At 45.7% G+C, this 26,118-nt stretch overlaps 2 pseudogenes; both read left to right on the top strand.

The window, feature by feature from the left end:
* LOC138787585 (zinc finger protein 585A-like) overlaps positions 1–3,778 on the top strand; it is a 42,151-nt pseudogene extending 38,373 nt beyond the window's left edge.
* LOC138786597 (zinc finger protein 208-like) overlaps positions 1–26,118 on the top strand; it is a 646,972-nt pseudogene that overhangs the window by 379,573 nt on the left and 241,281 nt on the right.

The raw sequence follows: 26,118 nt of genomic DNA, 5'->3' as shown, positions 1-26,118 counted from the left end.
ATGACATCATTCTTATCTATGGAATAACAGATGGATAGGACTGGAGAGGTGAGGGATTCTGGGAATGGATGGAGTGATAGTAATGTGTCTCTCCATACACAGGATTACACAGTAGTGAAGAAGTCCTCTAGTGGGCGCTGTGGGGCCCCTGGGTGTGAAGGATGGGGAAGAACCCTGAGCCCAATCCCGGGGCCCCTGATACATGAGGAAATGGAGGAAGAGAAGATCCTAGAAGTCACCAACAAGATGGTGGAGCTGCTGAGTGGAGAGGTGAGACTGTGGCTGCTGGGAATGCTGGGACATTATACAGTAACACCACTGGAGGGGTGGGGGGGATGACTGTGTGATCATTGTGTGTGTCAGGTTCCTATAAGGTGTCAGGACGTGGCGGTCTATTTCTCCATGGAGGAGTGGGAGTATGTAGAAGGACACAAGGATCAGTACAAGGATGTGATGCTGGAGGATCAGCAGCCCCTCCCATCAGCAGGTAATAGACAGGACTATATACACACCTTCTCTCTGTATTATCTGGATGGAAAGAATGAATTCAGTCTCTGTATGTGTTCCCTCCAGTCAGATCCAGTAAGAGAACAGCACCAGAGAGATGTCCCCGTCCTCTTCTCCCACAGGGTCAGGATCAGGTAGATGGAGATGTTCCCTATGATCTGTACATCCCACCTGACTTCTCCTACTGTCTGATGACTTTTACAATATTTCTCTCACATCTTATGAATCAGGAGGAAGATGGGAACAATATTAATGACCCAGAGACAGATGTGAGCAGTGATGAGCAGTATAAGGAGGACATCACTACAGGGAAGGATCTGAAGTCTATTAATGCTACAGACATAATGCTAAAAGAAGAAGAGACAGATGACAGCACAGATGAGCAGTATAAGGAGGACATCACTACAGGGAAGGATCTGAAATCTATTAATGATACAGATGTGGTAAAAGAAGAAGAGACAGATGACAGCAGTGATGAGCAGTATAAGGAGGACATCACAACAGGGAAGGATCTGATGTCTATTAATGCTACAGACATAATGGTAAAAGAAGAAGAGACAGAATACAGCAGTGATGAGCAGTATAAGGAGGACATCACTACAGGTAACCGCCCAGGTGAGTAGTGACCACTAAATGCAGAGAACAGTCACACATTCTCCTCAGTCACCGGCTATTTATAGTGACCATCTTGTCGTCTATGTACTTGTACTATGTATGATCATGTTACCCACTCTGCAGATACAGCAACCAGGATCGGCTTTGCATAAACTATATGAACCAATCGTTTATACATCCTACATATACAGTATTGGGGCAGTCTGTGCGGGAACTACATGCTGGTGCTGTGTATACACGCTCAGTTACATGTTACCTGCATGAACTATATGAACATACGGACACTTAGGGCTCTATTACACGGAGTGATAATCTGCAGATTCAAACGATTATCGTTCCATGTAATAAAGACAACAAGCAGCCGAGGAACCGATCATTGTCTGATCGCCGTCTTTCAAATATGTTCTCGGTATGTACGGGGTCAGTAGTCCTGTTATTTATTTGAGAAGAGTTTCCATTACTTTAACTATTAAAGACGTCATCTCCCCGGCCTTCAGCTTCTAGATTCTTCTCCCTGACACTTCCTGTGGATGGGAACAGATCTGATCAGTCTTATTATGTTACATAAAAAAAGAGTAATTTTCCATGTCTGCAATATGTTTAAGCTTCTATTACTGGGAAATAAGAGAAATGGTGTTTTCTCCTTTGCAGATGATTCTACCAGGAGCTCAGGGGGACATCAGATCTCCTCAGAGGATCATATCACACAAGATACATATGAGGAGCCGTCCACTATCCCAGATACACCCTCAGCCCCTCACAGCAAAGATCTCTCATCTCATCCTGTTATTCAAGTCCCATCTTATTCATGTTCAGAATGTGGGAAATGTTTTCCAAAGAAATCAGATCTTACTAATCATCAAATAATTCACACAGGGGAGAAGCCATTTTCATGTTCAAAATGTGGGAAATGTTTTAATAGTAAATCATCTCTTACTAAACATAAAAAAAATCACACAGGAGAGAAGCCATTTTTATGTTCAGAATGTGGGAAATGTTTTAAAAAGAAATCCAATCTTAATATGCATCAAAAAATTCACACAGGAGAGAAGCCATTTTTATGTTCAGAATGTGGGAAATGTTTTTCACAGAAATCAGATCTTACTAAACATCAAAAAAGTCACACAGGAGAGAAGCCATTTTTATGTTTAGAATGTGGGGAATGTTTTAAACACAAATCAAGTCTTCTTCACCATAAAACAATTCACGGGGCAGAGAAGCTATTTTCATGTTCAGAATGCGAGAAACGTTTTGTTTTGAAAAGATATCTTATTTCCCATCAAAAAATTCATACAGGGGAAAAGCCATTTTCATGTTCAGAATGTGGGAAATGTTTTTCATGGAAATCAGATCTTAATAAACATCAAAAAATTCACACAGGGGAGAAGCCATTTTCATGTTTAGAATGCGGAAAATGTTTTACAAAGAAATCAGTTCTCACCAGACATCAAAAAATTCACAGAGGGGAGAAGCCCTTTTCATGTTCAGAATGTGGAAAATGTTTTACTGTAAAATCAAATCTTGTTCAACATCAAAGAACTCACACAGGGGAGAAGCCATTTTCATGCTTAAAATGTGGAAAATGTTTTTCTCACAGATCAACTCTTTTGAGTCATCAAAAAACTCACACAGAGGAGACGTCATTTTAATGTTGAGAATGCAGTAATAATGCCATCTTTTGTCTCCCTTAGCAGTATAGAGAAACATGCTGCCTGGACTGTGTAATTTGGATGCTAGGGCGCTACACTCAGGGATATATGCCAGTCACTGTTTATACCTGACCATACCATTGTATTCTGATGTGTAGGATTGCATATTCATGTTTGACCACTAGATGGTGCCATTCTCCTGTTTTTAGCTACTCTTCCTACAATCTCATAGTATACTACATTATTTAAACCACTGTATTGCAAAGTTCACATAAGTCTTGGCGCACACTTAGGAGTGATTGCCTAAGTTCTCTATCATTTTCTGGATCTGACTAGATAATTGGGGATGATTATGGCTGCTGGAGAGGATGATGGTAGGGGGATGCTCAGTGTCCCTCCAGTGCCCTGTGTCCCTCAGTGTCCCCCTGCCATCATCCTTTCCAGCAGCCACAGGCCGCACAGCTCTGGGCGCCAGGTCGTGACATCACCATGTTATCCAGGAAGTAAAGCCTTGATGCAATAGTAAGTGCAAGGAAAAAAAATCACTTTATGTACATTTCCCATAATAAGTGTATATTGGGGATTTGTATATCCTTTGGGCGGCAATACAATACTTTAACCCTTAGAAGACCAGGCCAATTTTTATTTTTGCGCTTTCGCTTTTTCCTCCTTATGTATATAAGGCTATAGTGCATGCATTTTTCCACCTAGAGACTCACATGACCTCTTATTTTTTGCGCCACTAATTGTACTTTGCAATGACAGATGTAATTTTTGCCTAAAATATTCTGTGATTCCAGAAAAAAATTATATGTTTGGTGAAATTTAAAAACAAAAGCATTTTGGGGAAGGTTTGTTTTTACGCTGTTCGCCCTAGGGTAAAACTTACATGTTAGATATGTTCCTCAAGTCAGTTCGATTACGATGCTATGTAACTTGTGTAACTTTTATTTTACTTAATGGCTTTTAAAAAATTAAAACCTTTTAAATAAATGTGTTCCTTAAAATTGCTCTATTACCATGCTTATAAAGCTTTTATTTTTTGGTCTATGAGGCTGTGTGAAATGTAATTTTTTGTGCCATGATCTGCACTTTCTATTGGTATTTTGTTTGCGTATATACGACTTTTTCTCTGGATTTGATGCGACCAAAAATGCGCAATTTTGCATTTTGGAATTTTTTTGCACTAATACTGTTTACCGTGCAGGATCAGGAATATGATAATTTAGTAGTAAAGGAGAATACGCACGTGGCGATACCAAATATGATTGTTTTTTAATTTTTATTTATAAAATGGGAAAAGGGGGGGTGATTCTGATTTTTATTAGCGAAGAGGATTTTTTAATTAATAAAATAACTTTTTCTTTTTTTTTTTTTTTTTTTTTTTTTTTTACACACTAACTATAAGTCTTCCTGGGGTTAGCGTTATTCCCCCTGGTGGACTTCTAGTATAACAACATTGATCCCTCATTGAGATTATGCAGTATAGATATGCTGCATAGATCAATAAGATCAGTGTTCTATTGCTCTCTGCTGCTGCAGCCGAGAGCAATAGATTACTGAGTCGGGATCAGCGCCATTACGCCGCAGACCCCCGGCCAGATATGGAGCGAAGACCGCTGCTCTGCGATTGCGCCACTAGACCATCAAGGAGGGGAGAAAACTGGCATTTAAATGCAGCTGTCAACGTTGACAGCTGCATCTAAATGCCTAATTAGTGGGCACGGCGATCTGACCGTGCCTACTAACTGCTGCAGTCCAAAGCTGCAGATAGCACCCGGGATTGCAGTGGTTCAAAGTGAGGTTGCCGCACGGATCCCCTCTGAACTCCCCTAGTGGCGTCATGACGTACTGTTACGTCATAAGTCGTCTAGGGGTTGATAACATTTTTAACCAGACTTCTCCTTTAAAGTTATGTTCTCGAAAGTCAGGGGTATATTTGGGGGGGGGGGGGGGGGGGGGGGGTTATGTTTGGGTGACTTGAACTTGCTTCTGAGCCCTCATCTGGACAAACATGGGACAGACCCGTCATTGGGAGCTTGAGAGATTATATGTTGCAGACCCCTCAGACCAGATGAGGGAGGCATGGTTAGCAGCTGGAAAGCATTACTTACATGTTCTTAAGGAAAAGGCACAGCCTTTGAGGTGGGCAACCAATCCAGTAAGCTACTTGCATACCTAATTCACCAAAATAACCAGTCTCCGGCCATCCTGAAAATCGGGAACAAACATGGTAATGTTCTTAAGACTAATGGTACTTTTACACGGAGCGATAATTCGCCCAATCGCACGATTAACGATTTTGAATGAACTATGTTTTTTTTTATAACGATCAGCGTTTAGACGGAACGATACATTGTACGGAAAAAGCCTATCTCACACATAGGTGAAATCGTTGAAAGACTGTTAACACTGAACGATTCGCGAATTTTTTGCGAACGATCAACGATGATTTGAGAACATGTTGAAAGATCAAAATGAACGATTTATCACTCGTCGTTTGATCGTTTGCTGCGTTTACACGTACGATTATCGTTCGAATTCGACCGTTATCGTGCAAAAACGAACGATCAATCGTTCCGTGTAAAAGGACCATAACCGGGAAATTGCAGATTGCTTTGCGTTTTATATGCATTTATTGGCCACACAGAATGATACCTTCCCGACAAATGTAAATACTTACCTAGACAATATCACATTTCCCAGATTGATGGCCGACAGTAGAGACGCACTTGAGAGTCTGATCACATTGGAGGAGATCCAGATAGCTATTGGTGACTCTGCAAAAGAGAAAGCACCTGGCCCTGATGGCTTTCCATTGGAGGTATATGTTAAATATATAGACACTTTGGCGCCTTGTCCTCTGACAACTCTCCAGACCGCCCTGGAAAGGGGTAAGATCCCCGATTCATTTTATGATGTCACGATTATTGTAATATTTAAACCAGATAAGGACCTGTTAGAATGTAGCTCCTATTCACTCGGAGTTAGATTATTCACTCCGATCAGGCCGGATTCATTCGTGGACGTTCAACATCAGATAATATATGACATGCCCAAGTAATTGCTCAGGTTGGTGGAGCGACAGGGAAAGATTGGGCGATAGCCTCTCTATACACGGCCAAGGCCTTCAACTCCATCCAATGGCCGTTTCTCTTTGAGGTGTTGCAGCGCTTTGGTTCCCTTACTTTATTCTTGTCCAAGTACATGCCTATTCATCAATGGGATACTGTCTCCGTATTTCCACCTAGCAAGTAGAACTAGGCAGGGCTGCCCTATGCATCCATCAACATAGGAGCTTTGGAGGAATTGGTAATGGCATCAAGGAAGATCAGGTAGGCCGGTATATGGACAATTTCATACTATTCATGTCCCAACCGATCACTACCCTCCCAATAGCTATCACCATTATTGAACAGTTTGGAGATTACTCTGGGCTGGGAAACTTGGATTCTGTGTCTCTCAGAGGATGAATGGAAAGAAGCCCTATCCTCTCACTTATACGTCTCTCCCGCAATCAATAATATATTAACACAATTATTTATTTTCCATTAGCGTTATCTGATGCCAATCCGACTGCATAAAATGGGTTGATAGCCATCTCCTGAATTTTATAGGTGTAGGATGTCATAGGATTTCCGCCACATAATATGGGATTGCGCTTCTATCAGTGCATATAGGGGTGAAGTCGTTAACCCGATTGTGGTGGAACCTAAGAGTTGTCTGTTAGGAATTGTGGATGAGAAGGTTTGGACCCACCACTAACTCATCTTTATACGCAAAGCCATGTTTCTAGCCAGAAAAGCAATAGCCCTTAGATGGATGGATCTTAGACCTCCTACTATAGAGGAGTGGAAAGTTTTGGTTAATACTACTATTTCATATGAATATTTGGTATACAAACATAGGGGTTGTCCAAAAATTGACAAAGTGTGGGGACAGTGGTTTTGGCATGCTTCTACTAACTATTCCGCTAACAGATACATGTGTCTGAGGGACTCACTCACCTCTTCTATATCCTAAAGTATCACCCTCTAATCCTCTGATCGGGAATACTCCCATTTACATATTAATGTTATCTATTGATAATTACATGTTATATGATGACCAATGGATTCCGCTGCAGGTGCTGTTTGTTTGTGCAAACTCTGTTCATTTTGTTCATTACAAATGACAGTAGCCTGCCTACGATCTGACGTCCACAAGGTCTGACTAGTCAGCAATCTAACCAACAATACTGTCATCTGAATAAACAGGTACTGTATATCACCGCAACTGTGCGGCAACGGCATAAGGGAAAACTAGAAATAAAAAGGAGAGAGAAGAAGAGAAGAAAGGCCAATGCGATCCTCCAAAGAACTGCCAAAGGGGAAATAGAAACAGCCACCGTCCTTCCGGTGTCCGAAGATCCAGAATCTAATTAGCGAGAGTGCGATAGTCAAGTGTCTGCAGGAACTCCGACCATGGGAGCCACAGTTTTGCTACCGCTTTCCTACTAAATTGTGCGCAATGCTCCTCCATCCTGGAGATCACTAGTACTTCCTGGAACCTGTCTGTCATCGTATGGCTATCTTTAGTTTTCCTTCTCCGAGGGATGACCCTGTGTGCGGCTGTAAGAAGGTAACGCACTGTATATTTTTTATTCGACTGCACTGGGCCTGGCAAAACTAGCAACAACAGGACAGTCGGATCGTCCCGCAGTCGAGTTCCTGGACCTGGCTATTCTAGGCCTCTTCCCATTCCAAATGAACTGTGAAAAGAGTCTAGAGACCGTCCTAAAGAACCTCTGAGGGAGAATCGGGGGGACCGTCTGAAAGAGGTACAGCAAGCGGGGAAGCAGATTCATCTTAATGATATTTATTCTTCCTATCCAGAAAAACTCTTTCCTGTCCCATCTCAGCAGGTCCCCCCGAAACTGCTCCAAGAGCGGGGCAAAATTGCGGTCATACAGTTTGGTGAGGTCTACGGGAACATGCACCCCTAAATATTTAAAGGATTTATTAGTCCAAGTAAAGGGAAAGGATCGTTAAAGTGTGAGTAGAGTGGCATGGGGGAAATTAAGATGCAGTGCTATGCTTTTAGATAGGTTAAGTTTATAATTACTATATCCACTATACGGTTGCAGTGTAGAGAGGAGGGCAGGAAGGGAAACCTGGGGTTCAGACATGTATATTAACAGGTCATCGGCAAAAGCCAAGCATTTTAAATGTCCCTAGCCTCTCTTGCTGGAACGAATCCAACCTGGTCCGGGTGGATCAGGGTTCCAAGGAGGGGTGCCATGCGAAAGGCCAACAGCTTGGCGCAATTGAGACACGCCTTTATGAGTTTTAAGGACAAAAGTCCCTTCCTAGTTGACCCCGTGCCTGATATACTAACACAAATACACAAGGGACAGCCACAAAAGAAAGGGTTATCTAAGATGTATAGAAAGCTGAGAGAAGAAGTATGTGAGGGAGGGGAACTGGGGTGTAGGGGGAGGTGGGAAAAAGAAATTGGGAATCTCTCGGAAAGGGCATGGGAGAGGATTCTAAATAACACCAAGGATGTCTCGTTGAACCATAACCACCAACTAGTGCAGCTGCATATCTTGCACCGTCTTTACTATACCCCCCACTTTCTGAAGAAAATAGGTAAAAGAGGAGAAGCGGATTGTGCGAGGTGTGGGGAAATAGTAAAGGATTGGTACATATATTTTGGTTATGTCCAGCTTTGGGAGAGTTTTGGAAGGGAGTGGTGAGGGCAATAGAAGAAGAGCTTGAAATGGTAATAGAGCCATATCCTTCCCTGATTGTTTTGAGCGGCGATACCCATTTGGTAGGTGTAGGTAGCGTGAAAAAAAGGATTCTAAATAAGAGACTTTTTGTTGCAAGATTGATGATTGTGCAAAGGTGGAATTCTAATGAGTTAATATCTGTACAAGCATGGGATAACATGGGAGGACCGTCCCGCCGACACGGTGGTTGGAAGTAGTTTGACCCGGGAGGTCGGCCGTGAGAGGGTCGAGTAAATAGACCGGAGCTTACCCGGACTTTGTTAAGTTATTACTGATTGGTTGGATGGAAAATATACGAGTTGATCTTGGTCATCTGGGGGGGACCGCAGTCCATAATAGATGGATTGTGGAAACCTTTGGAATAGACAGGGCGGTTATTCACTAGTTCCGGTATGCCGGATCCGTGGATAGCTGGTGCAGTGGGTTTATTCCGTCCATGGCCGGTGTGGCCCTGGACAGGGGTTGGATTGGCAGGATAAAGAGCTGAAATTGGTTGTGGCTATCTGAACAAGTTGGATAAGTTGTTTTTTTTTCTTTAATTTTTTTTTTTTTTCCCTCTATTATACATTGTCGATGTCTACAACTGATACTGTAGTGAGGCGAGGGGGGGGGGGTGCGTTTGGCCCTGGTCCCGTTTATTCGTCCTCAGCGCTGTGGGGGGGCGACTACGCCGCATCCTGGGGGTTGAGTGAGTATAAAGTAAGTAGAGGTAGGGTGGTGGGTGTAGATAGGTGTAGATAATAGAGGGGCGCCCTGCAAGTTTAACCACACGGAGAAAATGAAAAATTTTGTACAAAGACTAGGAATGTCTGGTTGACATTAGACAGGAGTAATTGTTATTTTAGATTGGAGTTGTTGCTTTATGAAGTCCCAAATTGATTGTGGGGTTGGGATAGGGGGGTATTGTTTAGGTTTGTTTTGGATTGTGTAAAATAAAAAAAAATATAAAAAAAAAATATGAGTAGTCCCGGTCATCAAAATGGAGCAGTCTCCACCCATCACATAGTTGCGAGCCAGACAGAGATTTGCGGATTCTATTAATTTTGTTGTATGGGTAGGAGAAGCGTCCAGAAGAGTTGTCAATCTGTGGGTTCAAAGGGACATTCAGATCCCCACATAGAAGGATGTCCCCTTGTGCGAACACCGTAAGGGTGCGTGCACACTACGGAATTGCCGCGTATAACCCGCGGCGTATTCCGTCGCTCGTCTCCGCACGCGGCGGCGCACGTTTCCGCCGGTGCCATAGACACTGTTCTGTGCACGGGCGGATTACGCGTTCCGTTGAAAGAATTGACATGTCAATTCTTTCGACGGAACGCGTAATCCGCCCGTGCACAGAACAGTGTCTATGGCACCGGCGGAAAAGCGCGCCGCCGCGTGCGGAGACGAGCGACGGAATACGCCGCGGGTTATACGCGGCAATTCCGTAGTGTGCACGCAGCCTTAGGGCGTCCAACGTTTTTGCAAGAAAGGTGTGCTGACCCTGATGGGCGCATAAATAGAGGCAACTGCTGACTGGACTGACTGCAGAATGGAGCAACGGACAAAGAGAAACCTAGCTTCTCGATCCTCCTCCACCTCCTGGACTGTACATGGCAAAGATTTGTGTATGAAGATAGCAACTCCTTTTGTTTTGCCAAAAGGGTTGCTATTGTGAAACCAGGTCGGGAAGTACCTGTTCTGGAAGGAGGGGACCTTGGGCCTTGGAAAAAATGAATCTCCTGCAGACACAGTATTTTGGTGCCCATTTTGTGCATAGAATACAAAACCTGTGATCTTTTCTCTGGGATGTTAAACCCCTGTACATTCAGGGAGGTAAGTTTAACGGACTCCATGTCTTGGTAATAGGCACAAAATAAGCATACAAAGGGGAAAAAGATGAGGAAGAAAGAGGATCGTACCGGCCAAAGAAAAGAAGAAAAAGAAAGGAGAAGCAAGTGAAATAACAAAAAAAGCTAAACCCAAGAATAGGTAGCACTAATACGGCAACCGTTAGGTGCACTTTGGTAATGGTACACAACCAGCTAGCAACTATTGGGGGTTAACGCTAGGAACACAGCTGTATAGAAGAAACTAGAACCATTAAATTACTTAACCGCTAATGACACAAAAAAATAAGCTAAATGAGACGGGTGTATGAGAAGTATGAGTACACATCTGTCATTCCCATGGGCAAAATATAACAATAACAGGGCCAACAATCCCGTCAGCCAGACAACAAGATCAAGGCAGTCTCACATATCCTGATGCACCTCAACCTTCCACATCAGACTGCGAGTCGGCTCTCTGGCCCCTCCTGGAGCATTGCGGTCTCGGGGAGTATCTTGGCGGACTCATCCGCCGCATCGATGAGGTTGGAAGCGGGGCCGGAGTGTAGGGATCTTTCAGAGTGGCTTCCCAGTCTGGCAGAGCAACTGCCGGCAGATCCAGCGCGTGAAGGAAGGCAGGGAGATCTGCTGGAACTCGGACGCTCAGCACTCTTCCATTCTGATTCACTTGCAAAGTAAATGGGAAGCCCCAAGGGTAAGGGATGATCCTCATCTGGAGTTGCTGGAGAAGTGGTTTCATAGAGGCTCGCAAGCAAAGGGTCCTTCTGGATAAATCAGGAAAGAGGGAGAGTTTGGCTCCATCAAAGTATATTTCCCTAACCATTCTTGCCTTTTGCATAATGCGCTCCTTCACGGCATAAGGGTGGGTTCACACTGAGGAATTCTCGCGGATAAACTCAGCGGAATTCCGTCGGCTGTACGCGCTCACGGCCGCACGCTTTTCCGCTGGCTCCATAGACAGCATTCTATGGGCCGCCTGATTCCGCATTTCGCCGAAAGAAGTGACATCTTTCGGCGGAATGTGGAATCAGCCAGTCCATAGAATGGTGTCTATGGAGCTGACGGAAAAGCGCGCAGCCGAGGGACTCCCGTGGAATTCCTCAGTGTGAACCCACCCTAATAATGGATACGACAAATAACGTCCCTAGGTCTGGAGGGATCTGCACTCTGAGGGCGGAGGGCCCTGTGGGGGCGGTCAATTTTAATGCGGGAATACTGCGGGTCTCCCAACAACTCATCAAAGATACCTGTGAGAGTCGGAATGAGATCAGGCGCACTTGTGGCTTCAGGAAGGCCACGTAGCCTTATGTTATTACTAGAGATGAGCGAACCGGGTTCAGGTTCGAGTCCATCCGAACCTGAACGTTCGGCATTTGATTAGCTGCTGAACTTGGATAAAGCTCTAAGGTTGTCTGGAAAACATGGATACAGCCAATGACTATATCCATGTTTTCCACATAGCCTTAGGGCTTTATCCAAGTTCAGCAGCCCCCGCTATTCAAATGCCGAATGTTCGGGTTCGGATTGACACGAGCATGCTCCAGGTTCTCTGGTTATTACGCCTGTTCCTGTTTTCCAGGTGTGTGTGTGTGTGTGTGTGTGTGTGTGTGTGAAATCAAATGTTGCTGTTGCGATGCACAACTTCCAGATCCTGCCACCATATGGATTTCAGATTAGCATCAAGAGAAACCAGGTCGTTCTTAGAGGGGAGGAAGGTCAGGATGGCCTGCAGCTCAGGATGCCCCTGTAGAATCGTTGTTGCGTCACCGCTCGGGATAGGGGCAACAGAAACAGTGTTATGCTGGGGTGCTGCAGGCAATGCTGGTGTGCTTGCCCATATTCATCATATGAGATTGGAAGAATAGCAGTTGGGACATGACAGGCAGAGCACCAGGGGTGCCAGGTAGCAGTCCAGTAGAGGAGCTCTTATGCAGGACCATGGTACCTGAGCAGGGGTCCTTATCTGCTAGAGCTGCCATTGAGCTGGTGGGAGAGCACTGGGTTAAACAGACTGCAGGGGGACCAGTGTCAGCCTGTACTGGCTGGTCAGCAGCTGGGGAGGGGATGCAGAGCTCGGCGGTGGAGGGGGAGATGCAGCCTCCTAACTCCCTCAATGCGGTCCCCGATGTGGAGCTGGGTGACGGCGGGGAAGCTATCACTGTGGGGGCTGCAGTGACAGAGCGGCTCTGGCGCAGCAATGGCTGCGCCCTAACTTTCGGTCCGGGACTGCGGGAGTAACGGCGGTCCATCGTCGGCACAGTACCACGCTGCAGCTAGGGATCCTGGACGGACCGGGGAGCTGCTGCAGACACAGGAGAGTCTGTCCGGCACCTCAGGGACCGCGAGCGGGGTTGCCGGGCTTCCTCCGTCTGCTCCGTCCTCTGTGTGGTGCGCTGCTGAGTGGGGAGGGAAAATAGCGGCTCCTCAGGCGTGCGGGCCTCGCTGCTCCCGGGTAAGTCCACCAGAGGGGAAAAGTCATTGAAAAGAGTCGCTCCCGATGCTCTGGGTGCTTCTGGCTCCTGCCTCTTATTTTTGGCCCGCTTCAGCCCCATGGGAAGGGAATATCACCCCAAATGCATGCGGTCCTGGATGCAGATAGCTTTAGCGGCGTCCTGCTGCCTCCATGGCTAGCCACCCCCCCCACCCCCCGATACCATTATTCTATAGGTCAGTCCAAACACAACCATATGCAGGTTTACACAGATTTTCTGATGTTATATATTTTTTTATAAAATCCTTTTTTTTTGCAATTAATTATTAATAAAATGGCCCTATTGTGACTATTGTGGCGGTTTTAGTTAGAAATGAGCGAACCCCGAGCATGCTCGAGTCCACCCGAACGTTCGGCATTTGATTAGCGGCGGCTGCTGAACTTGAATAAAGCCCTAAGGCTATGTGGAAATCATGGATATAGTCATTAGCTGTATCCATGTTTTCCAGACAACCTTAGAGCTCTATCCAAGTTCAGCAGCCCCAGCAAATCAAATGCCGTTCAGGTTTGGATGGACTCGGTTTGCTCATCTCTAGTTTTAGTTTTTCACCTACGGGGCTGTATGGGGTGTCATTTTTTGCGCCATGAACTTTAGTTTTTATTAATACCATATTTGTGTAGCTCGGACATTTTGATCACTTTTTATACATTTTTTTAAACATATAATGTAACAAAAAATTAGCAATCCTCGCGTTTTTCTCCCTCTTTTTGTTTAAGCCGTTCGCGATGACAATTATTATATTTTAACAGATCGCACAATTATGCACGCTACGATATATAATATGTTTATTTATTTTTATATGTTTTATTTATATAATGGGAAAAGGTGGTGATTTTACCTTTTATTGGTTGAGGGGCTTTGGGGTATTTATAAAAACGTTTTTTTTGTTTTTTTTTTACACATTTTAAGTCCCCCTGGGGGACTTTTACCTGCAATCAATAGATTGCAAACACTATAGGCTATAGGCATAGCATTGATCAGTGTAATAGGCATTCTGCTCATTGAGCCTGCCTGTGGCAGATTCAATGAGCAGATCGCTGATCGGATCGCACGGAAGTTCCGGCGGTCCGTTAAATTGATCGCTAGCAACCGCCTCTATACTGAGTGGCCATCCTTGGTGTAATAGCTCCTGTTAAAGGGGTACTAAACTAAAAAACATTTACCCATATTTCTATTCCTATACATTACTCACATAGGGATGGTATATCTGTTCTGCTGTTTTCAGCGACTTTTCTGCTCTCAGCTGCTGGCCAGGAAGTTCTGTGTTTTCCTGTTACTGGTGACCCATCTTATCTCTAGCTGCGGCCATTTTGTGTCCCCTCTAATCTTTACCTGCGGCCATTTTGTGTCCCCTTTTATCTTTAGCTGCGGCCATTTTGTGTCAGCCTGTCAGTGTGCAGCCATTTTGTGTCAGCCTGTCAGTGTGTTGCCATTTAGTGTCAGCCTATCAGTGTGTTGCCATTTAGTGTCAGCCTGTCAGTGTGCAGCCATTTTGTGTCAGCCTGTCAGTGGGCAGTCACTGCTCTGAGCTGTATTCTCTGTCCTGGCTTGTAAACCATCCCCCTTGCCCATGGCTAATTTGCATCACTTGTCCTGTCACTTCTGTTTGGCTTATTAGTCACATGAGGCTTGCTGGCCAATAACCAGGCAGGCTGGGATACTGATCACATGATCATGAACTAACGGAATCTCTCCTATATGGATGTCAGTCATGGCTGCACATTTACCCAGCTGTTTCCTCACACAAGCAGCTCCTCTACCTTCCTATGGCCCAGTGGAATTACCTCACATATATCTGTCTATTACTGACTGTTATTTGCACAACTCTGCTACCTGGGAAAGCTGGGTGCTTGTATATGTGACTAAGTGTATACGTTATTCCTGCACAGGATCATGTCATCTCATAACAACATGTGTGCTGAACAGGTGTGAGGGGGAGAGGTATACAGAGATAGCAGGAGAGGCAGAGAAGGGACAAGATATACAGAGACAGCAGGAAATGGAGACAGAGAAGGGGGGAGGGTGAAGTGTGAGGGAAAGAGACAGAGTGTGAGGTGTTGGTGTACATCACTCTGCTCTCTTAGGTGCAGACACATCTTCAACTCATCCAAATTCCTGTGAGTGGCTGTAGTTCCGACTACTTTCTAAGCTTGGTTTATCAGCACCTGGGAAAGTTGGGTGGTTGTTGGGAAAGTACATTATAATCTCTATATTTGCATCCCTCTCTGTGTCTATTCTCTCCCTATCCCTTTTCACCTCACTCTCTGTCTCTCATGGGCATGTAGCCCTTACCCAAATAAAACACTGACAACAGCTGGAATAAAAATGGCCACGGCTTTATTTATGGTTACCATCATGAATAAATATTTAATAAATAATGTATAAACCTGAAAGATAATAAATAATTAACTGAATTTTCAATAAATAACCTTAAAATCAATTCATCAATAGAATATAATACCTGTCCCCCCTGCCTAAGCGGGTGACCCACCATCAAATAAAGCCGGCGACAGCAGAAATTAATGGGAGGGAGGGTGGGACGACTTCTCTTCTGTCTTGCCAAGGAGATCCTCACAGCTGCTTCTTCTCACGCCGAGTGGGGAACAGCTGCGGAATGCCGACTTATATGTTGGTCCTTTTCCCGCCGAACAGCTGATGATCCAATCAGCTGAGTTGTTGACCGGAACATGACCAAAACAGCTGGACCTGCAGAAACTTCCAGAAAGGTTAGACCAAATGCGCCCCCACCATAGGTGGTGTGGCGCATACCAACACACATTGTTGCTAGGGGAAACCACCATAAATGTATGACAGACATATATGAGGGGTATGGAAAGGGCACCTGCCCATGTGGCCCTATTCACATGCGTTTCATTTAGGGGCCATTACATGGGCATGTAGCCCTTACCCAAATAAAACACTGACAACAGCTGGAATAAAAATAGCCGCGGCTTTATTTATGGTTACCATCATGAATAAATATTTAATAAATAATGTATAAACCTGAAAGATAATAAATAATTAACTGAATTTTCAATAAATAACCTTAAAATCAATTCATCAATAGAATATAATACCTGTCCCCCCTGCCTAAGCAGGGTGACCCAACAGGCAGGGCAGCCTAAGGCAGACCTGGCCCCCCACCCAAAGCCGCAGCCTTTTCAATAAGGGACTGTAGTCCCATATTGAAAATATCCAGTCCAATCTCTGAGAGATGGACAAAATCATCCCTGTAAAGGCCAGCCCCAAAACCCTCTAGCTCTAAGTGCCTATAAGAGCAACCGTGCAAAAGTGGCAAGAATTTCATTATACCTCTATTGAGCCGCTTCCGTATTTTATCTAAAAATATGGCATCCTTAGATGCCCAGCATAAGCGAGGTACCATCTCCGAAAAACATAGTACTGCATGGGGGAAAGCGTGTCTTAGAGATATAAAAACCTGTTTGAATTCTGTTAAAAGCCTTACTGTGCCCACTCTCCCCACATCATTGCCCCCGATGTGGAGGACAATGATGTCCGGAGGGAACCAGCCGGCATCCAATTTAGATATTGTATCCAACACTTGAAAAAGTTTCAGGCCACCCACCCCTTTCCATAAAACAGTGAAAGAACCCGGATCCAACCCCAGGTTAGCAGAATAGCTACGTGTTTTGGCCCGTCTGTATGCCCATTTAATAAAGGAGTGTCCCAATACCCAGACCATTTTCTTCCGCTGACCTGAAAAACATTATAAACATAAATTAGGGCGGACATAAAGGCGATATCTGTTGGAGGACAATCTACCCAGTGATTTTATGTTATCTGCAGATAAACCTAGCTGGGAGGCCTCAGTAGCTGCACCGATACGGAAGGAATGGGAAGTGTATCCCGAACCAGCTAAGCCCAGAAAACTTAAAGCCTTAGTTAAAACGGAGTTAAACTGAAATTTAGTTAAAGGGGAACCGTCCGTATGTATTAATAAAGGGCCACTGAAGCTAGGCCTAACCCGTAGGTAAGATTTGTAAAGGGACACAGGGCAACACAGTGAACCTGCAACAGCGTTTATTTTAATCATGGACCCCCCACCTGCTTGATCCGTTTTAGATCTGCGGATGGAAAGATATAGGACTGCATCTCCCAGCCGCAGATCAGACAACAGCAGGGGTGAAACTGCAGACCTGTTTGCCGCCGCTAACTCCGATACCCTAAGGGCACCAAAGAAGGCGGTGGCAAAAGCAATCTGGAATAATAAAACTTCAAAATCAGATACACAGACCTTGGAACAAGCCATAAGCAGGCGTTGCAAAAGCTGGTATGTGATAGGACGTCTAGTGTCTGGACGACCAACCTTTTTTCTATAACCTTTCAAAACTTGTTTAATTTGAAACCATGACGACAGAGGTTTTACGTTATTCCATCTCTGAAAAAATGAAATGCCTGAGACTAACTTAGAGATGTAGCCGGACGAGAAACCTCGCTCCAGCTGACAGGCTATAAAAGACAGAGCATCATACAAATCCTCATTCAAAACATCCACAGCATTCGTAGAACAGAACAACACCCACTGATTCCAAGCCGATACGTAACCTGACCACGTCCCTGGTGCTACCGAGTCAGCTACATAACCAGCGATCACTCCCAGACTAGGTCCCAGAGGTGTGGGGGACAATCCAGGCCGTCCGCTTCTGCCTCAGGTACGAGCTCCCGAAACCTGGAAAACTGACCGCGAGACAAAGCGTCGGCAATGTTATTATGAATCCCAGGTACAAAATCAGCCTTTAACCATATATTAAAACGTAAGCAAAGTAACACTAAGTGTCTAAGAAGTTTAACGACAGGATCCGAACTTGAAGACAAACAGTTGATGGCAAATAGAACCCCTTTGTTATCTGTGTGAATGATAATCCTCCTATCCTTAAAGCTAGAACTTCAAATAACTAAAGAAACCAAAACTGGAAATAACTCTAGCAAAACTATATTCTTAACTAAACCTTTAGACACCCAAGATTCATGCCACGGGTGAGCACACCACTGATTGTTAAAGAAAGCCCCAAAACCCCGGGAACCGGCTGCGTCTGTGTAAACCCCTAAGGACTCCATATCAACAAAGGCAGCTTGCCATACAGAATGGCCATTGAATTCCTTTAGGAATTCTAACCACAGCCTTAAGTCATCTTTATGTAAGGGGGACAAACGAACATGTGAGTGGGGGGATTTTAAACCTTTTGTGGCTGAGTAAAGTCTACGAACAAAAACCCTTCCCATAGGAATAACTCGGGTAGCAAACACCAGCCACCCCAATAATGACTGTAACTCATGCAACGACACCTTACGCCTCTTCAACATAGCAACAATCAAACGACACATTATCTCAATTTTCGACAGAGGTAACCTAAACAACATTTCAACAGAATCTATCTGGATTCCCAGGAATTCCAGTGTAGTGCAGGGTAAGACTGTTTTTTCCATTGCTAATGGGACACCAAACAGCTCTCAAGTGAGAAAAAACTGATCTAATAACTGCTGACAATCAGGTAAGTCCCGCTTACCAATGAAAAGAAAGTCATCCAAGTAGTCAAGGATCCCACCCTCTGGACACTGCGTAGAAACCACCCAATTTAAAAAAGTAGCAAAAGATTCGAAATAAAAACATGAAAGAGAGAAACCCATAGGAAGCGATTTGTCAAAATAATAGAAACCATTAACCTGAAAACCAGAATGGCAAATCGGCAGAAGTCTGAATGCTGCTTTGACATCCGCCTTGGCCAAGAGAGCCCCTTGACCAAAGCGCCGCAATAGCAGGACTGCGGCCTCAAAGGAGGAGTAGGATACCTCAGCGTCTAGCCCAGCAACCTCGTCATTTAACGAGGCCCCAGGGGGAAAGGAGAGGTGGTGAATAAGCCAATACCAATTGGGTTCCTTCTTTGGGACAATGCCCAAAGGAGATAAACGGAAATTTTCAAAAGGGGGGGAAACAAACGGGCCTTCAACCCTCCCTTCTGAGATTTCCTTGGCAATTTTCTGGGCGACAACTGTAGGATGCGACCTTACTGACTTTAAATTGTCTACCCAAACACAACCTGGACCTTTGAACTCTGGAACAAAGAACCCAAATTGAAAACCTTCTGACAATAAGTTAGCTGTCCGTTGATCGGAGTATCTGCTTAGCCAGGGCTGCATACTTTGCAGCTTCACTGGCGTCAGTGCTCTTGGATAATGCCTCTTTAGTGGTAGGGGCATTCTGAGAGGACTGAGCCGTCTTTTTAAAACACCTGGAAGCGGGGTGTGCTCCACTGCAGAATGAGCACTCGTGCTTATACTTGCAGTGTGCTCCCCATTTGCATTGATTGTCATTGAATGCAAAGCAAAACCCCTTACGAAAGGACGAATTGCTGGTACCTGTGTTTTTGTTAAATTGAGGTTTTTGAGGGAGCATCAAGTTGAGCCAAAGGCCCACGTCCTTTTGCCCCCACTTGACACTCGGAAGAACAGCCATCTTTTGGCGGAAGAGCTCGTCATAAGTACACCACGCTGTTCCGCCAAAATGACGGTAAGCCTCAAAAATTATATCCAGATGTTGAAATAACAGTGAACATTTATCAGGGGATTTTTCTCCCAACACAGCAGCAAAGATACAGAAACCCTGGAGCCAACTATAAAATGATTTGAATGTACTCTTTTTCTTATCATCCTCCTTATCATTTGCTTTTGCACTCGGCTCCTTGTGAGATGGAAGCAAGGAAAATATGTCTATGAACTCATTATTCCAAATCTTCTCCTTGGTAGACATAGGTAGATGAAAACCAAGGGGAGAAACCTCACAAACCATTGCTTCCTTAAAACAAGCAGCCGAGACATTAGCATGAGGAGAAGCAAGAGATGTAATGGTAGATGTAGGATTTGAAACTGTAGGAATAACATGAGGCACAGATGGCTGTCTATTTAATATTTTGCCACTAGATGGCGGCAACACACCTCCTGAAACTGCTGAAGGCATACTAGGAGAATTTAACCAGGCAGCTGCACAAGGGTTAACACCTTGAACTGCGCTGCCACCAAAACCATGAGAAGAAAAATGATTAACCCTTTAAGGACATGGCCCATTTTCGTTTTTACGTTTTCGGTTTTTCCTCCTTGTGTTTAAAAGGTCATAGCACTTGCATTTTTCCACCTAGAAACCCACACGACCCCTTATTTTTTGCGTCACTAATTGTACTTTGCAATTACAGGCTGAATTTTTGCATAAAGTACACTGCGAAACCAGAAAAAAATTCAAAGTGTGGTGAAATTGAAAAAAAATAACGCATTTCTTTTATTTGGGGGAAATGTGTTTTTACGCCATTCGCCCTGGGGTAAAACTGACTTGTTATGCATGTTCCTCAAGTCGTTACGATTAAAACGATATATAACATGTATAACTTATATTGTATCTGATGGCCTGTAAAAAATTCAAACCGTTGTTAACCAATATACGTTCCTTAAAATCGCTCCATTCCCAGGCTTATAGCGCTTTTATCCTTTGGTCTATGGGGCTGTGCGAGGTGTCATTTTTTGCGCCATGATGTGATCTTTCTATCGGTACCTTGATTGCGCATATACGACTTTTTGATCGCTTTATATTACATTTTTTCTAGATTTGATGCGACCAAAAATGCGCAATTTTGCACTTTGGGATTTTTTTGCGCTGACGCCGTTTACCGTACGAGATCAGGAATGTGATTAATTAATAGTTCGGGCGATTACGCACGCGGCGATAGCAAACATGTTTATTTATTTATTTATTTGTTTACTTTTATTTAAAACCTGGGAAAAGGGGGGTGATTCAGACTTTTATTAGGGGAGGGGGCTTTTTACTATTAACAACACTTTATTTTTTTTTTTTACACATATACTAGAAGCCCCCCTGGGGTTAGGGTTATTCCCCCCTGGGGTTAGGGTTATTCCCCCTGGAGGACTACTAGTATATACACTGTGATCTCTCATTGAGATCTCTGCAGCATAGATATGCTGCAGAGATCCATGAGATCGGCACTCGTTTGCTTTCGGCTGCTGCAGCCGAAAACGAACGAGTGCCGAGCCGAGGACGGCGCCATCTTGGACGCGTCCCCGGCCGGCACCAGTAACGGAGATCGCTCCTCCGGGACAAGGTCCCGGAGGAGCGATCTCCCCCACTAGACACCAGGGAAACGTTGCCTCCGGTAATCGGAGGCAGCTGTCAACTTTGACAGCTGCCTCCGATTAGCTAATTAGCGGGCACGGCGATCAGACCGTGCCCGCTAATAGCAGCGGTCCCGGGCTACTCGCGGCACCCGGGATCGCGGCACTTCAAAGCGGGGCCGCCGCGCGGCCCCGCTTTGAAGTGCAAGTGAGGACATATCACGTAGGGGTACGTCATATGTCCTTAAGAGGTTAAAGAGAACCAATCACGGGCGAAAATGAATTTTTTTTTATTCCCTAATTAGATGTAAATCCTAATTTTAACAATATTTGTAAATATAATTAATTAATTTTAAAGCTGCGTTTTTTAAATATTTCTGTTTTACTTTCCTGCCTCGCGCCGGCTCTTTTGAAAAGAGCCGGCGCGAGACAGGAAACTCCCGTCATGCAGAGCGGCAGCAAGGCCGGTGGGGGCCCACCATCTTGATGACGTCACTTGCGTTCCACCGCTGGAACGCAAGTCACGTCTTCAAGATGGCGCCCCCCCCCCCGGCCTAGCTACACCAAACAAGCGGATTAGGTAAAGTATAAGACTGTAAAGGCAGTCTGTATCTTCATGAAGTCTATCTATGAAGATACAGACTGCCTTTGCAGTCTGTATCTTATGCCTTACCTACTACTCTGTGCCGGTGCAGCAGGGCCGGCGCCGCCATCTTGATTACGTCTTTGCGTTCCACCGCTGGAACGCAAGTTACGTCATCAAGATGGCGGCGCCGGCCTTGCTGCACAGAACAGAGGATTAGGTAAAGTAGAAGATACAGACTGTAAAGACAGTCTGTATCTTCATAAATAGACTTCATGAAGATACAGACTGCCTTTACAGTCTGTATCTTCTACTTTACTTACTCTGTTCTGTGCAGCAAGGCCGGCGCCGCCATCTTGATGACGTAACTTGCGTTCCAGCGGTGGAACGCAAAGACGTAATCAAGATGGCGGCGCCGGCCCTGCTGCACCGGCACGAAGTAGTAGGTAAGGCATGAGATACAGACTGCAAAGGCAGTCTGTATCTTCATAAATAGACTTCATGAAGATACAGACTGCCTTTACAGTCTGTATCTTCTACTTTACCTAATCCTCTGTTTCTGTGCAAGCAAGGTCAGGCGCCGCCATCTTGATGACGCAACTTGCGTTCCAACGGTGGAACGCAAATGACGTCATCAAGATGGCGGCGCCTGGCCTTGCTTACACAGATACGAAAGAGTAGGTAAGGCATAAGATACAGACTGCAAAGGCAGTCTGTATCTTCATAGATAGACTTAGGGAAAGATATACTTTAATATTAGGGACAGTGAAATTTAGATGATAGGTTCTCTTTAAATAATGCAGCCAACCCATCCCAGACTGCAGGGTCCGGTGGCTGCTGTAACATAACCTGCCCGGCCGCCCCCGTAATACCCCGGTTCTCACCAGACGGAGGCTCCGGCCCGACTTCCCTGCGCTCCGCTTCACTCCTGTGTGGACGAGCAGACGCTTGCCGCTTCCTCACCACAGCTCGATGCCCCACATCCCCAGATGGGGACGATGGCCGGTGTCTCTGCCGCTTGTCCCTCCGGAGCGTTACTCGGGCGGCACGGGAACGGACATCAGGCCCCTCCTCTTCCGGGGGCGGAGCCGCGATTCTCCAAGATGGCCCGGCCTCCTGGGGGGCAGACTCCCGATCAGCGCCGACGTCACCTTCTTCAGCTTCCGACGCAGGGGAAACGCGAGAGACCTCCTCTTCCTCTCCAGCTGCCGCCAGAATCCGCCTCAGCCATGCTTCGCCGCCGGACTTCTCGGGCCTGATAAGGACCCGGTTGTATAGCTCTTCCATGCCGCCGGGCTTCAGCGACGACTTGCCACGGAGATCCTCACAGCTGCTTCTTCTCAAGCCGAGTGGGGAACAGCTGTGGAATGCCGACTTATATGTTGGTCCTTTTCCCGCCGAACAGCTGATGATCCAATCAGCTGAGTTGTTGACCGGAACATGACCAAAATAGCTGGACCTGCAGAAACTTCCAGAAAGGTTAGACCAAATGAGCCCCCACCATAGGTGGAGTGGCGCATACCAACACACATTGTTGCTAGGGGAACCACCATAAATGTATGACAGACATATATGAGGGGTATGGAAAGGGCACCTGCCCATGTGGCCCTATTCACATGCGTTTCATTTAAGGGCCATTAAACTTCACTGCCCCCCCCCCTTCTCTGTCTCTCCATTTCCTGCTATCTCTGTATATCTCGCTCTCTTTCTGTCTCTGTCTCCATGTTATTTTAAGATCACAATTATCCAGCTGTGATGAAAGCCTGTGCAGGAATAACATATACACTCATGCCCTTCTGTTTTCCCAGCTTTCCCAGGTGCTGATAGGTCACTATGTGATGGTTACATTCCCTCTGCAGGCTGAGGCAGGAGCGGCTGTGGGGTGTCTGTTGTGTGATATGATATCCTGGGCTGATCATATTGGCCTCATTGAGGTGAGGAGTGGGCTGGCTTAGCAGTAGCGGGTGGTACTGAGGGGGCTGGTTTAGCAGTAGTGGGTGGTACTGAGGGGGCTGGCTTAGCAGTAGTGGGTGGTACTGAGGGGGCTGGCTTAGCAGCAGCGGGTGGTACTGAGGGGGCTGGTTTAGCAGTAGCGGGTGGTACTGAGGGGGCTGGTTTAGCAGTAGTGGGTAGTACTGAGGGGGCTGGTTTAGCAGTAGTGGGTGGTACTGAGGGGGCTGGTTTAGCAGTAGCGGGTGGTACTGAGGGGGCTGGTTTAGCAGTAGTGGGTGGTACTGAGGGGGCTGGTTTAGCAGCAGCGGGTGGTACTGAGGGGGCTGGTTTAGCATTGAGGTGAGGAGTAGGCTGGCTTAGCAGTAGCGGGTGGTACTGAGGGGGCTGGTTTAGCAGCAGTGGGTGGGGACTGGCTTAGCAGCAGTTGGCGTTACTGAGGGGGCTGGTTTAGCAGCAGTGGGGGTTACTGAGGGGGCTGGCTTAGCAGGAGTTGGGTGGTACTGAGAAGGCTGGCTTAGCAGCAGTGGGTTGTTACTGAGGGGGCTGGCTTAGCAGTAGTGGGCGTTACTGAGGGGGCTGGCTTAGCAGCAGTGGGCGTTACGCAATTCTTTTTCTTTGGGGTTTTTACGCCGTTCGTTCTATAGAAAAACTGACATGTTATATATGTTCCCCAAGTCGGTACAATTAAAACGATATGCAACTTGCATAACTTTTATTTATTATATTAAATTTATTTGATGGCTTTAAAAAAATAAAACCTTTTGCAGAAAAAAAAGTTACTTAAAATTTCTCTATTACCATGCTTATAACGCTGTTATCATATGTCTATGGGGCTGACTGAGGTGTCATTTTTGCGCCATTTTGTGTTCTTTCTTTCATTACAATTTTTCTGGATTTGATGCGACCAAAAATGCGCAATTTTTGCACTTTGGCGGGTCTTTGTTTACCGTGCGAGAGCAGGAATGTGATAAATTAATAGTTTACACGATTACGCACATGCTGATACTAAACATGTTTGTTTATTTATTTACATTTATAAAATGGGAAAAGGGGGTGATTCAGACTTTTATTAGGGGAGGTTTTTTTTTCTATTAAAGGAGAAGTCCGGCGAAAATTATTTTTTTATATGTTATTACTTATGGAAAGTTATACAATTTTCTAATGTACATTAATTATGGGAAATGCTCATATACTGCTATTTCCCTTAATTTAGTGTATCAGGGAGTGTTAGAATTATCTCTGAAGCAGTGACGTCACGACCAACGGTGTAATTCCTATGGAGTGTCCAGCAGGGGGCGCTCTATATATAGAAGTCAATGAGTACCATTGACTTCTATATATAGTGCGCCCCTGCTGGACACTCCATAGGAATTACAGTGTATGTAATGTAATGTAATGCACTGTACTGTTGTGACTTTATGAATACATTTATGGAATACTTTGGGGAGCAAGTGTCCTTGCTCCCCAAAGTATCCCATAAATGTATTCAATGAATACATTTGCAGGGCACCGAGCAGGGAGGGAGAGAGGTGCCATCTACCTCCCCCCTCCCTGCTCGGTGCTGGGAACATATACAAAGTACTACTCCCCCACTACTCTGCAGATAATGGGGGAGTAGTACCTGTGCTATCCCTATCACCGCCCGCGCCGCCGCTCACACAGGGGCTGCTATTCATCGCGCCGCTGATTCCCCGCCGCCCGCGCCGCTCCTAACTACCCGCTCGCTCGCCCGCCCCGTTCCTGGCCGCCGCTCTCTGCTCATGCCGGCCGCGTCAGCCCACCCCCACCCCGGCCGGGAGCACGGCGCTTCCTGGTGTCCCCGGCCGGGGTGGGGGCGGGCTGACGCGGCCGGCATGAGCAGAGAGCGGCGGCCAGGAACGGGGCGGGCGAGCGAGCGGGCAGTTAGGAGCGGCGCGGGCGGCGGGGAATCAGCGGCGCGATCGTAAGTTTGATGCCGGGAGGAGGAGGAGGGGGAGCGGCGGGGGGCATGAATAGAAGCCCCTGTGTGAGCGGCGGCGGCGCAGGCGGTGATAGGGATAGCAAAAGGTACTACTCCCCCATTATCTGCAGATAATGGGGGAGTAGTACTTTGTATATGTTCCCAGCACCGAGCAAGGGGGGGGGAGGTAGATGGCACCTCTCTCCCTCCCTGCTCGGTGCCCTGCAAATGTATTCATTGAATACATTTATGGGATACTTTGGGGAGCAAGGACACTTGCTCCCCAAAGTATTCCATAAATGTATTCATAAAGTCACAACAGTACAGTGCATTACATTACATTACATTACATACACTGTAATTCCTATGGAGTGTCCAGCAGGGGCGCACTATATATAGAAGTCAATGGTACTCATTGACTTCTATATATAGAGCGCCCCCTGCTGGACACTCCATAGGAATTACACCGTTGGTCGTGACGTCACTGCTTCAGAGATAATTCTAACACTCCCTGATACACTAAATTAAGGGAAATAGCAGTATATGAGCATTTCCCATAATTAATGTACATTAGAAAATTGTATAACTTTCCATAAGTAATAACATATAAAAAAATAATTTTCGCCGGACTTGTCCTTTAAT

The sequence above is a fragment of the Dendropsophus ebraccatus genome, chromosome 3 (genome assembly GCF_027789765.1).
Source record: "Dendropsophus ebraccatus isolate aDenEbr1 chromosome 3, aDenEbr1.pat, whole genome shotgun sequence".
Lineage (NCBI taxonomy): Eukaryota > Metazoa > Chordata > Amphibia > Anura > Hylidae > Dendropsophus > Dendropsophus ebraccatus.
The sequence above is the reverse complement of the archived record's forward strand: the minus strand, read 5'-3'. Positions and strand labels throughout refer to the sequence as shown.